The sequence below is a fragment of the Branchiostoma belcheri genome, unplaced genomic scaffold (genome assembly GCF_001625305.1).
Source record: "Branchiostoma belcheri isolate BF01 breed outbred unplaced genomic scaffold, Haploidv18h27 scaffold29, whole genome shotgun sequence".
Lineage (NCBI taxonomy): Eukaryota > Metazoa > Chordata > Leptocardii > Amphioxiformes > Branchiostomatidae > Branchiostoma > Branchiostoma belcheri.
This window is the reverse complement of record NW_017803898.1, coordinates 623,092-635,956: the sequence shown is the minus strand read 5'-3', so window position 1 is coordinate 635,956 and position 12,865 is coordinate 623,092. Positions and strand designations below refer to the sequence as shown.

The following is a 12,865-nucleotide window of genomic DNA, read 5'->3' as shown; positions in this document are numbered from 1 at the left end:
CAAACGTTTAAAAAGGCTGAACCTCTGAGCCGGTCCCCTCCTCGTGTGCTAACCGGATTGTTGGTGCGGAGAAACCGGCAGACAATCTCATCATTACGGTCCGCGGATTACAGCTTCGCGGGAAAAATCCCTATATTTGCCCAAACGGTGGGTGGCGTAATGTCTACCCATACCGCGCGTTACCTAGCAACGAAGACGCACTCTCGTACACATGTTTTTATAATCTTTTTTTTTTATATCTTTTTTTTTTTTTGCTCCCTGTGTATGGTAGCGTTTTTTCTTTCTTTTTTCTTCTTGGTTAATTTTCGGACCAAAACAAGCTATTTGATTCGGGAGGCGGTCCGTACAATCTTATTTCAAGGCCACGTGGCGCCAAATTTGACATGGGTGTTTACTGTTTACGTTCTAGAACGTTTGTTTTCTTCAGTGTTTGGCAAAGTAATTTAAAGATTTGACCAGAAAAGTGTGTGTGGGTAGATAGGGAGTGTCCATTTTAGAAAAACGTATTCCAAAAAATACGCATTCTTTCGAGTATTTTTTTCCTGCTAGCCAATACGCTTTCTAATCAGAAAATAATATTCTGATCTGTTCCTTGGTTTGTTGTTATGTATGTTGCTTTCAGTTCCTCGTAGCACGATGATAGCACAAACAAACAATTAAACAATCAAACAAAAAAACACACAGACAGTCTCTCCTACAGTCCAAGGTTTGGGTTATTTTTTGGCGTGGTTTTAGTATTTTTTATCAGTGTTTCTTCTTTGCACCGGTATCTATGCTTACGCAAATCCAACAATAAAAGATACCAGTGCAAAAAAAAAAGCCAATAAAAAAGCCTAAAAAAGCCAAAAATAAGCCAAAACCCCAACCTCTGCTTGGAGAGTAGGAGAGGCTGTCTGCTTGTTTGTTTGTTTGTGTGTTCGTGTGCCTTCTGTACACGTGCTGACCTACAGATAGCCCACATAAACAACTACTTCCACAGAAAAAAAAACAGTCCAGGAGGTAGATGAAATCACACCAACTCCTCAGGCCCTCACACACGGATATACATGTATCTATCATGTCTAGACAATCGTGTGTCGTAACGGTTTTTTTTTTACCAAGGACATGCGCGTGTGTAATTAGTTTTTTTTTTCTCCTTCTTTCTTCTTCTTGCTTACGCGTGGGCGTTATTGTAAAGGTTAAGACAGGCATGGCAGGTGGTTGAGGGTGAAAGACCTCAACACTTTTTTTTCAACTTTTGTGTTTGTGATGCCATATATGTGAAATTATATATGTCTATGGATGCATTACTACTATATGTTTATATGTTTATTGTGTTTACCGAAGAAAAGATGTTGTTTTTGCTCTGTTTCTTCTTCCGTTCCAAACATTGACCTCTGACCTAGTCAATGACCAGACTGTCTCTCACCACGGTAACTGGTGTTGGGTTACATCATGTTGCAATTTTATAGCAGGAGGGATTTAGACTTCTGTCACCATATCTATGAATGTGATTGCGTAGAATCAACACCTAGAGCAGACCATATGCGAAGGAGAACATTATGTAAATGTTACCTTATAGTTACATGTTTATCTTTTCTTATATTTTATCTGGCCTACGCTAGAGCTATATAGTCACTAGTCTCACTACCATTTTGAAGTATTGACCATTTCTTGATACAAATTTATGGATGTGAACAGCGTCTATTCTCATATATCAAATCGGCTCATTATTTTCTTCTCAAATCTGCTCAAGTGCCAAATATATGAAATGATACATGTCTATGGATTCATTACGAATATATGTTTATTAGTGTGATGGGGATTTAATCATGTAATCATATTTTTCATATCTTATCTGACCTACGCTAACGCTAGTCAATATTATTTTAAAGTCTTGGCCATTTATTGATACAAACCTATAGATGTATATCACGAACAGCGTCTATTCTCATATATCAAATCGGCTCATTATTTTCCACGGAAAGCTGCTCAAGTGGATTAATTAGTTCGGCTCGAAATAGCCTGAAAAGATCCTGCCGCGAATGATTTATTTATAGATAAGTCATAATACTTAGGAAGGTGTCCCAGAATAGCGGCCACAACTGACGTGTTCGTGGGGTCGTGTGGCGTAGTGGCAGAGTGCGCGACTCGGAACTTAGAGTCCCGGGTTCGAGTCCTGACATGCCTCCGATCTTGTGCCCTTGGGAAAGGCACTTTACACGACTTTCCTCACTCAGCTCAGGTGTAAATGAGTATTGTCCTGTCATGTATTTGTCTCCTGTGTTGGTGGCGGCATTAATATAAGTTGAAAAAACTTGAGTGTGTCGTCACCACGTCTTGTGATTACATGTTGGAATAGAAAAAATAAAAAAAACTGACGTGTTATACTACTTAGCCCATATTAGCCTAGTAATCAGGACATATTGGGAGCTCCCGTGTATAGCGCACGCCGGTTGAAGACATGGAATGAAATAACCTTTTCTGGGACCTTTGAACTAACTCCCTGTCAGTGACACAAGCGAAAGACCTAACAGCACAACCTCCATACATAGAGGTAAACAAAAACACTAATAGAGGGTACAATCTCCTAGCCTGGGTTCCATCCTGGTTAGTTTACGTCCGCTCCCACAGTCGCTGGAAGCGGACGTAATTTAACCAGGATGGAACCCAGGCTAACAATCTCCACCATGCAACATTTCCCTGGCCTCTATCAGGCTCCAGAAGCGGCTGGAAAGATTGGCACATGTCAGGGGTAGCGGTAACACTTTGGCGGACAGTTGACGGCACATGGGAGGAAAGAATGATAGACAACATCGCATGAGGTCAAAAGGGTCAAACGGAGGCAATGAGTTAGCAAGAACTATTTACGATATATGTACCTCATCATACAATCTCTACAAACCACTTGCCGGAAGTGTAAAATAGTCTTTGAAAAAAATTGGTGAGAAACGGTCCCTTTAGCACGAGTTCGGTTTGTCCTATCGATTTATTATTTTAGATCAGAATCAAGAAGATAAGTAAGAATCAGATTTATCTTGACGTTACCATCCGCTCACGAGAGTGCACGATCTTTGTGAGGAAAGTAGCTGCAAATAGCAAATGTCTGAACGAGTTTAGTCCGTTCACTTTGAGGTGTTAAAATGTCGGTGGGGATCAAACCATTAACGGAAAATGCTTATGTGCACCGTCACATACATGTACACAGTCCCAGTACAATGTATTATGTTTTCTTGTTGAAAATACCGGAAACTTGATAGATGTTTATAAAAACACACACAGCAAGTGGTAGATCAAATAATCCGGAAATACGTAATTGCGCTGTTACCATACACTATGCGTGTCCCTGTATCATGTTTCTTGTCAAAAATAAAGGAAACCTACATTTTTAACATTAAAAAAAAACGGCATCTGAGAACCTTTCTACGGAGAAATGTACACACGGGGAGAAGATCACAAGTTCCGAAAAAATAACACGAAAAGAAGAAAATTCTACAGAAATAAAGAAATTCTTCAAATTTATGTGTTGTCATACCTATTTTGCTAGTTTTCTTTCTGTCTGATTTCATGGGTTAACATCCCTTGCTTTTTTTTCACTGGTATTGTGAAGGGTAACGTCATTTGAACGAATTCCTTAAAAACAACTAAAGATAACACAAGAAAAGAAGCTAATTTAGCTGTACTTAACGGTGTGTTTTGCTATTGGTTTGGTTTTCTTATAAATGCCCACGATCATGATAATGATCATTCTGGCATGCTCATTTTCACCTGAATGAAGTGAGGAAAGTCGATCGTGTTAAGTGCCTTTCCAAGGGCACAAGATCGGTGACAAGGTAGGGTTCGAACCCGGGACCTCTTGGTTCCGAGCCGAACACGGTACCGCTACGCCACACGACCCCACATTTTTAGTATTGGGTTTCTGAATCAAACGGCTAGACAGCTTTGTAGCGTATAGGTAGTGGAAGACTTATATAACCTATATGTATATTATATAATAAGCTGTTGTCCGCACGTAACATATATGACTATTTACAAGACAAAAAACATTGTTCTCTATTGTGACGCAACACACAGCTACTCTCACGTGTACGTTACTTGTGTAAAAAAATCATGGCATTGACTTGTTGACAGTTTCTTAAGTATAAGATAATATTGACACAACAATATATCTAGCTAAGCAGTCTTCCTTTATCTTATCTATACGTACCATTGGCAAAGGCAATAAGTATGAGAAGTTCAAATACGAGACATAAATGGTACAAGTATCAGTCAGGAACAAACTCCCCCGGAAGGTAGCAAAATCTTCAAGATTTTACATTCCCATCACTAGATAAAGAAAATCAGCTGTCATCAGCAAAATCATGATCCTCAGCAGATACAAATGTCACAAAACCATGCTGATCACAATAAAAAGACAGCTAGTCGAAGAAACTAGAACGCACTTTGCTACTAAAGCACTACGGGAAGTTAGATCAAATACGAACCATAAGTGGTCCTCAAGAAGGTGGCAAAATCTTCAAAATTTTCACATTCTCATAAAAAGGTGAAGTAGATAAACAAAATCACGATCATCAACAGATACAAATGCCACGACGCTGATCACATAAAAAGACAGCTTGGCGAACAAACTAGAACGCTCTGCTACTAAAGCACTACGGTGTCTATCTAACGATTGTGTATGTAGATCTCATCTTACCTTACGCCACAGGTTGCCAGCCCGCCTCTTCTAAAATGTAGCGCTGTTTGAAAACGATGCCAACCACGGGACCCAGAGGACTCATTCACACCGCCGCACGCGTCTTTTTCGCGCCCCGGGAGTTGAAACGGCCGCCCGCCGACTGTAAATCACCTACTCGAATTCTCCCCGTGGTTTCTGAACGCCTGTTTTCGTGCGTACGTACTCCCGGTACGAGCTACGCAGCTCGTATTGTTACGTGAGTACGGTGTTGCTTTTTTTTCCCGCGAGAGTTTAATACATAACCAACGAGACTTTGATGTCGGCAAGGACAAAATGACAACACTACTGGCACGGCAAAATATCACGGAGATAATAAGAATTGTGATATTCAGAAGCTGTGTTGTTGCGTCACAAAGACTTACGTAAGGCGCGTTCCGGAACGGATGTAACAGTTGTTTTGGACGTTCCGGAACGTGGTGTCCATAGCAACGGTTGTCAATAGCAACTTGTTGTGGTATGGCCGTTATTACCTAACAATACAATACAGAAACACAACAATAGCATATTTTCTCAATTGTTTATTGACTCAGTTACGCAACGGGTATACAATTGACTGCATTTTAATATGTTTGCCGATGGAAAACATATTATATTTTTGTTTCCTCTTCTCCAAACCAATAAGGTCAAGGACCTGACCCTGATGTCTGTTACTATGGTAACTAGTGCTGGGTTACATCATGTTGCAATTTTATAGCAGGAGGGATTTAGAGTCCTGTCAACATATATATGAAATTGTGTTTGAGTATGAACTGACAGAGCAGACGATATGCGAAGGTAAACATTCCGCATTTGATGGCAAATGTTACCTTAAAGTTTCAAGTTTCAGACATTAGTTTTTGCATGTCTGAAGTAAGAAAAATTTAATTCTTGATACACTAACCTTTATAGACAGGAATATCAGACATATGTTCTAGAATATGATTTTTTGTTACATTAAATTGTGTTTTCGCAATTACAACTCGCTGTAATATTATGGTGTGATGGATTTTTAATATAAATCACAGCAGGTAACTTCTGGCATAATGTTAAGACAGCGAATATTGATACATATGCCAGATATGAGCGTCTGAAATATCAACAGAAAGTATACGTAGTGTACGACTAGAAAGGTAACATTTGCAAAGCAAATACATAATGTTTACCTTCGCATATGGTCTGCTCTGTTGATTCTCACTCAAACACATTCATATATATGGTGACAGGAGTCAAAATCCCTCCTGCTATAAAATTGCAACATGATGTAACCTAACACTAGTTACCACGGTGACAGACGTCTGGTTCAGGTCATTGACCTTATTTGTTTGGAGAAGAAGAAGAAACAAAGCAAAAACCATATGTTGTCCTTCGGTAAACATAAAACAGTTTTATTTTTCATTTCGGCGCCTGTGCGTGGGCGTGCTACATGTAACATTCAATTTATATGTTTATGTTTCCCCCGGTTGTGTTATGTACAAGATTTAAAAGGAATTACAAATACGAAAGCTATTCCGTTGTTTTTTCCAAAAAATCTTATGGCAGCTAGACCAATCTTCGTTGTGTACCAAAATGAGGGACACGATTGTTTATGTGACCCAATAACCCTATTTGGCGTGTCCCACAAAATACATGCCTTTTATGGTATTGCAACATGTTTTCTTGCCACTTGTTACAAAAAAGCACCATTCTACCCCTTGTTAGAAAATGGCTACTTTACCTCACTGGTCCTTACGAATGTAACGCACAGTATATAAGAGCATTATATGGATGAAGCTGTCGCTACTAATAGCACTAATTACGTATTGACGTAGGCAACGGCCAATTTATGAACATCGTTTTCCAGCGAAGTATACACTTAGCAAGAAGAAAAACACTTGACTATATAAAATTGCGTTTCAATACTCTTCTTTTAAAAACACTTTACAAAGTGCGTCTGAGTGTCAGTACTTTCACAGGTACAGGAGTATCTATTGATATTATTGAGCTCGAAATACTTTTTCTGCATATCTGCACCAGTGCAGGTAACACCAAACAAATTTTACCTGCACTACGCAGAATTTAGGAAGTATATGGATCATACTAAAACAATTCAGAAACCATTGCTATCATTTCTTTTACACTTCATAGGTGGTTCAGCAAATAAAAAGCCACGCACACCTACATGCATATACGAACCCAGCACATGGACCAGTGTAGGTTAGGTGCAGGTAGACATCAGAAATACCTGCACAGCTCCAATTTTACCTGCACTAACCTGCATATACCCAGTACATGGACCAGTGCAGGTTAAGTGCAGGTAGACATCAGAAATACCTGCACAGCCCCAATTGTACCTGCACTAACATGCATATACCCAGTACATGGACCAGTGCAGGTTACTTGCAGGTAGACATCAGAAATACCTGCACAGCTCCAATTTTATCTGCACTAACCGGCATATACAGATTGTATTTCAAGCCCTGTATTACCTACGTAGGTGTTTTGAGCCCTGTATTACCTACGCACATACAATCTCTCAACAACTTACAGTGATGGCCCACTCAAAAAAGCTCATAAAGTAGAATATTCGAACGTCATGTTCCATTCACTGCGCTCTAAAATAGTACACTTCCTTTCAAACGACTCGCGCAACCTTCGTAGTTGTACTCAATTCATTTATAAGCTATAATCTCCAGTTTGACCCTGCCTTATTATCGCTGAATGGCTCCCACCCACTCACTCTGACACTCAGTAGATGAAATATCAGATAGAATCTACTAGTATGACGCAGAAAGAAGACTAAAAGGTTGTGAGGATGCTAGGGGTGAAAATATCATCAGGGGATGGTGCATTTGCCATCTCAGGGGAGGGCAGTAATTTCATAAGGGGATGGTACATTAGATATCTCCGGGGAGTGGCGGTCAAAAGGTTTCCAAATCTGAACTCTAAAAGGTTGTAAAAATATCGTGACGAACTTCGGGGAGAAAATATCATCAGGGGATGATGCATTTGTCATCTATTGGGAGGGATGGGCGGGCAGAAGGTTTCACAAGGGGACGGTACATTAGATATCTCTTGGTGTGGAAAGGGTTTCATTTCAAAGGGGGCATTATGTAACATTTGGCACCAAAAAATTAAATATTTTAATGGAAAAAGTCAATGTGATTGCCATGTACTACGACTTTTTAACATATTTGTGCCATTATTTTACATTTCTGACATTTATGATTGGCATTTTTTTGCAATACTAGTAAAACAACCCACACGAGGCGCACTTATTTTTGACACAACTACAAAATACCAGAATGTAAACAAACATGGTGTAGACTGTTGTATTTATATTGTATAAAATCGGTGCCCCATGTACAAGTCTACTTGCCTTCGACTCCTGTGTATCTTCAAGTGAGCTAATTAAATGTCCAAGAGTCTGTCCTAGAACCACTAATTTAATAAGGAAAGCCCATAATTGTCCGAAAAACTAGTTGATGCGGAGGCGAAGGTTAAATATCAACAGGAAGACCGTTAATGTCCAGAGGGTAACTGGATAGACTGATTGATTCCTTTTTCCTGGAATCGTATGTGTGAAATGTTGTTTCCAGGAATATCAGTATCGAAAGTTCCTGGAAAAGGTTATTTTATTTCCTGTTTCCCATTCCATGCTGTATAATTAGTTTGTAAGTAGGATTTTACGAATCAGGAAGTTAGGACAAAGGGCCCAGAAAGGCCTCGGAAAAGGTTGTTTTATTTCCTGTCCTCAAGTCCCTGAGGTATGCATGTCTGTTGCCTTGTGGGATCCAGTTAATCTCCAAGCAGATCCTTTGGTTGGGGAAAGACAGTATCAAATTGGCCAGTCTGGAACCATTTCTTGGGTGGGGAAATTGGGAGATTAGGATCCAGTGGGAAAATGCAGAGACATAATGAGCGAGAAAATCACAACAATGAAAACAAAATTCACAAAAGCTCATTTAACATTCCACGGAGGTATGAGATCCCCGAATTCTGGTTTTGCATTCGTGTTCTGTCCTGAAGTTGCTTACACAAAGGAAAAGGTTTGTGCTCTGGAGGTTGGGCCACAGCAAGTAAATTTTATGGATGACATCTTCGATCATGCAAACTCCAAATCTAATGCGATAGGGCGAAACCAAGACGTACAAAAAAACAAGATTGCTGTCAGAGGGCAACAATTTTCCCCAAAATCAGGCGAAAATTAATGCGTGCGCTGATGTCATCCATAAAAATTACTTGCTGTGGCCTTACTTAGCAAAAGGTGTGTGCTCTGGAGATTACTCAGCACCAAGGACAGACAGAGGGTAAAAGATGTCGACGGCCTTCGAACAGGGGTCAGGCTTTAAAAGCTGTGAGGACTAATCAGCTCTAGCGCGGTAAAACTGGAACTAATCCTGGATGAAAGGCTCGGTGTGTTTGATATGCCTTCTGCATTTAGAAGAAAAGCAGATATAACTAGAGAAGTACATGTAACATTTGGAAAGCAAATGCGTACTAAGTGTTTACCTTCGGACATGGTCTGCTCTGTTAATTCTTACTCAAACACATTGACATACATGTACTACTAGTATGTGGTGACAGGAGCAGAGCAGACCGTGAAATTGCAACATTATGTAACCCAACACCAGTTACCATGGTGACAGACGTCAACAAATCATGTCATTGGTCAGGTCAGAGGTCACTGTTTGGAGAAGGAGAAACAGAGCAAAAACATAAATATATATTAGTTTTTTTTCTAACTTGCAGTTTTCCAATGGCAGTTTACAGTATTATCTACCCGAGTTATCAACCAAGGATGATCAAAACAGTATGTTTTCCTTCGGTAAACATATCGATGTGTACACGACGCTGTTGATCGATCCAAACAAAAGAATCCCATTAAGATACGACAGATATTACTTGTGAGACGATCCCGCCCCTGCTGAAGGAGAGCAGGTGGTCTAAGTTGCTAATGGGCCCAATAAATGTGTCTATGGAAGACAGACACGCGGAAGCTACAACACTGCAGCACGCTTCATAGCACACATTTCATACCAGCAGGACTATATGTCACATACACGAGATGTTATTGCCTTCGTCGAGATCTACAAAATCACTTTAGTGTAGTGTGGGAGACTATGCTGCATAACTCTTGAAGGCATAATTCGATGTTCATGATTTTTGGCAGGCAGGTTACTGTTGGGGGAGGCAAGGTCAAGTTGGAAAATAGGCCTCGTGGGGGGTCCCCACGTCACTGCAGTGGACTTTTTGTGTTATTACCTTCGCCAAGAAGGTTATGTTTTCAGGGGCGTTCGTGTGTGTGTGTGTGTGTGTGTGTGTGTGTCTTGTGTCTCTGTGTGAACATGATAACTTGAGAAGGCCTTGATGGATTATCTTGATACTTGGTATATGGGTAGGTCTTGATGAGGCCTTAAAATGATTGGATTTTTGGCCCCCTGGCGGCTTGTCATGGTTTTGCAGCAGAACGTCTGGTTTTGATACCTCATGATCTAGACATGCTAGGATCACTAAATTTAGATGGTAGATAGCTCTTGTGCTGGGGATGAAGTGACGTGAGTTTGAGCCCCCTAGCTGCTTGCTCTGGAACTGCAGGGGCGTTTCTTGAAAAATGTTTAAAGGAAGATCCGATTGATGAATCGTCGTGATTTTCGGTATCAAACACATTCATATATATGGTGACAGGAGTCTAAATCCCTCCTACTATAAAATTGCAACATGATGTAACCCAACACCAGTTACCATGGTGAGAGACGGTCTGCTTCATGTCATTGACCAGATCAGGGGTCACTGTTTGGAGAAGAAGAAGAAACTGAGCAAAAACAATATCTTCAAGCTGAAACATGAAGTTTGAGTACAATTTAATCTGAAAGAAACAGAAGCATACATTTCTTGTTGCAGTCCCTACATTTGAACCATGTAATACTATAATACATAATACAAGCACAGTCTTGGACGACAGTGAAAGACATTGGTATATAGACACCTTATAGTAACCAATACACCACTTCTACTGGCAGATATACCAATACAAAACTGGTCAGAAGTTGGAATACATAACTCTGTATGCAGAGAGCATAAGGTATATTCATAATAAAACAAACTTGGACGTTTCAAATCTTTTTCTCGCTTTAAAGTTACACACTAGCATAAGCTTAATATAGCCAAAGACTAAGGAAAACAAATATACATGAATAAACACAAATTTTAGCAAAGCAAATAGGAACATGGTATGGCTCAAAACATTACATACACACATTGAATATTTTCATTCTTGTTTGTTTCCAAGTTCTTTTTGCACCAAAATAATGCAAGTTTGGTCAAGTTGGCTTAAAGGTAGGGCATATTAAAATATTTTCAACGTCCAAAAAAACAAAACACAATAAACAACATAGGAATCTTATTGTATGGCCAGTGTTTGTAAATGTTTTTGAAAAGGTGGTACAACACTGAAGGTAATACAGTATGATAGCAAATGTCCCATACTATTACATGTTAACCTTCTCCCTGCTGCCTAAACCCGTAAGCAATACAAAAGTGTGGCCAAAGGCTACTTCAGCATTGAAAAGGTTAAAATACCATATTTTTCTCAAAACTGCCAATGCATTTCAACTGGTACTCAAGGTTTAAGTTGTCCGTTTTGAGGCATACATGTAAGCAAGAATACATGTAGCTTGTTGGTTGTTCGTAATATATCAAAACAAAACAATAATTGTATCTTTTAGGACTCTTATGCAGGAGAAAGACATGTAGTACTTGTAGGTATAGTTACATATAGGAATCACATGGCTTGAATCAACACAAAGTGTACAAGAATAACACAAAACCTCAAAACAGTGATTTTCTACATTACAAAAAAAAAACCATAACTTAAAATCTGTAACAAAATTATGTACTAAAAACAACTGGCAAGTACAATATAGGTGCTGTTCTCAAATAGTTGTTATTGGTATTATATGATGTCCATTTGTAACAGCAGCTCTGATTTGAAGAATCTTGGTCTAATTGTAACTGTAAACTTCATATGTTGTACATTTGTATGAAGACACTACATGTTAGGTTATGTGAACACAATTCACAATACTGGACTATGACTATTCCTATGTATATATCTTGTCCAAGATGATGACATGAAAAATAAGAGTCAAGAGCATAGTCCACACCATTTTTACAAATCTAGTTGCACTAAGGAAAGTTTTCACATGAATCCTGTTTAAAATGTAGAAAAAAAAACAAGATTACTCTCTACTAGAGCACACAATATCACATACTTCTTTTACAATACAGAAAGCACTGAAAAAAAATTCTAGCATGTCCCCTTCATGGTCAAAAATGTAAATAAAAAACACAACAAAGTGCAAAAAACACAGCATGCTACTATTACTAGTACAGTACAGTAAACCATCTTTGTCAAAACAATTATAACTTTTCTGTACTCATTTTAACTTTACTCTTGAAAATATCCATCCACTTGACAAAGTATACAACAAAGACTGGTGATATTTTGTTTAAAACAACCAACTTCTACAGATTAAACAAAAAATCCTAGAAGTAGAGAAAAACGTGTCTCTAAAAATTGCTTTCTTCCAATACTACAGAAAGATGAACACAATACAATTCCACATTGTTAAAAAGTCTTGCCTATGATAAGGCCTATGCATAATACTAACAGTATGCTTGGGAATTTTTGGCTACACCTCTGGGGCGGAGCCAAATACATTGCCATTGACTTCACAGCACCCAAAAAACATATTCCATCACGAGACTGGCAAAATGCAAAAACGTCAAAAAGTTGTCTACGATCCATTGGTCAAAGTTTGACACAATTTTTGCCACAGTACACTATCATGCTATTGCTCTTCTCAATAGTACACAGCATACATTATATGATATGCAAGGAAAGTTAGAAACTTTTTGTTTGTTAGAGTTTTTCTGTGCACTGAAGATATCGCTGGGTAGAGCCTTGCTTTTCATGATTAATCATTAAATTACTACTACCACAAGAGCATGCCGGCAGAACGTACTGCACCTGCGCGAAACCCGTAATGTATTGTACATAGCATTTCAGCAGAATGTCTCATATAAGGTTGTATTCGCTCATATAAGGTTAGCATTTCGACAGTAGTTATGTCGGAAAGAATATCCCCTGCAACAGGCAAAATTCTGATGCAACGTTGACCAAAAACCGAA

At 39.1% G+C, this 12,865-nt stretch overlaps 1 protein-coding gene across 1 annotated transcript in view; it reads right to left on the bottom strand.

Moving 5' to 3' along the window:
* LOC109473070 (protein tyrosine phosphatase type IVA 1-like) overlaps positions 1-4,697 on the bottom strand; it is a 32,636-nt gene extending 27,939 nt beyond the window's left edge. Inside the window, exon 1 of the mRNA XM_019772978.1 lies at positions 4,676-4,697. The gene's annotated coding sequence lies outside the window, so the exon portion shown is untranslated. The remainder of the gene's footprint in view (positions 1-4,675) is intronic.
* Between the last annotated feature and the right edge of the window lie 8,168 nt (positions 4,698-12,865).